The sequence below is a fragment of the Sceloporus undulatus genome, chromosome 3 (assembly GCF_019175285.1).
Source record: "Sceloporus undulatus isolate JIND9_A2432 ecotype Alabama chromosome 3, SceUnd_v1.1, whole genome shotgun sequence".
In the NCBI taxonomy this organism is placed as follows: Eukaryota; Metazoa; Chordata; class Lepidosauria; order Squamata; family Phrynosomatidae; genus Sceloporus; species Sceloporus undulatus.
The window spans coordinates 262745533-262747315 of NC_056524.1; the positions used below are offsets into that span (position 1 = coordinate 262745533).

The 1783-nt window shown below is 41.3% G+C and overlaps 1 long non-coding RNA gene across 2 annotated transcripts in view; it reads left to right on the plus strand.

Moving 5' to 3' along the window:
* Nucleotides 1-1783, plus strand: part of LOC121926720 — a 201375-nt gene that overhangs the window by 80952 nt on the left and 118640 nt on the right. The window lies entirely within an intron of this gene.

Sequence of the window (1783 nt, forward strand, 5' to 3'; positions counted from 1 at the left end):
CATTCGTATTATTAGAATTCGTGCGGTGGAACTCTGGGAGACCTAATTTCAAGTGTTTGCCTTTATTTTCCAAATACTGTAATGCTAGGTCTGAAGTGCGAGGATAAAGCAGGCCCCAGGATGATGCTGAGGAGCAACAAATCCAAAAATTAGACTAATTAAAATTGTGGTTGTTGGTGGTGTGTTAAAAGCCTCCTGAGTAGACTATTAGGGGCCCAAGCTACACTTTTGTTCAGTGTTCAAGGAGCCAATGTTTGAATGTTGTTGATTTCGGGGTGACTAGCTAGCCAGTGTCCGCTTTATTGATTTACTTATTTTTATATATGTTTGTTTTAAAGTAGCCCTTTATTGTTGAATATTGCTGAATGCTGAGGTCATTTATGGAAAGAGGGATCTGGACTGGAAAGAGGTTTTCTTTTACAGATCCCAAATCGCCTTGCCTCCTGCTGAAATTTCCTCCCAATCCGTTTTCCCCCAAAGCTGCAGGGAAGGGGTCCAGACCTCATTTCTTTCCCACTTCTTTCATAGAAAATGTTGGATGGTAGGCATCCCAGGCCGGTCCTTGACCCTTGGAGCTGTTGCTCTCAAAGGCCTTGGTCTTTCTCCGAAGAAGTTGGATTTTAAGCCTTTTAAAGAAAGGCATTTCTTTAAAAGAAAGCATTTATTTCCAAGGCTTAAAATCCATCTTCCTCAGAGAAAGACTAGGGCCTTTGAGAGACCTTTAGGAACCTGTCCTAGGACCATTTGCATGAAGTTCAGTTTATCCCTGGCCCCTTACCACCCTTTAAACCCGCGATTAAGATTCCCATCCCAGCCTTGTTTGGACGGAAAGGTGGGATTATTGTGTGAAATTCAGAGCCTCCTTTCCCTTCCATCTCAGGCCTCCCTTAATGCACAAGAAACTTGGAGGAATTGCTTGCATGTTGCCTACATTTGGATTAATATAATAAGACCCCCCCCCAGTCCCTCAGGTTTCCAAAGTTTCCAAAAAGATTTCCCCTCCACTACCCTAAATTTTAACTTTTTATTCAAGAAATATGGTATTTTCTTTGGCTGTTAAGCAGAAGTGGGAATTGATCTTTGGAAAAACTAAGCTCAGGAGGAAGCCTGGCCGCGGGGGTCAGTGCAGTCAAACAAAAGGGATTTTGATATATCTGACCAACTTTTTCTCGCTTCTGTTCCAAATTTTAATAAGAGTAGAACCTGCAAATTCTTCCTCCTCCTCTTCATTCTATCTTTTTCTTCTTCATCATCATCATTTAAGAGAAATGTGTTGCATCTCTTCTCCTTTTAGTGAATGTGGAAATGACATTAGAAGCGCAGTAAAATTTGCTGAGCAAAAGAAAAAAAGAAAGAAAAAAAAAGCCCACACCAAAAGGTTATGTATGCAAATCCGGAAGGGCTTTGGGGGGGGGGGGGAATATACACACTCTTCCATCACGTAGGAGGCAGCATTTTCCAGTTCCCTTCCAGCACTTTTTTTCTGAAGGATAGAAACAGGCAGAGAGTAAAATACAATTCTCCTCAAAATATAATTCCCCTGTACTTTCTCTTTGCTTTTGGACCTGCAATTCTTGATTCTGATTTTTTAGTGATTATTTTTTAATTCACCGAAATTTCCACGGGCACCACTTCTCCCTTCCTTATTTATTCATGTATTTATTATATATTAAAAATGACACTTTAGTTGGATGTCGGATGGCGAGTGTCACATTTCCTTAAGCCTCGCCTGAGCAAAGAGATAAAGATTAGGCGATCCCCTGTGATTCTTCTCCCCCCCCCC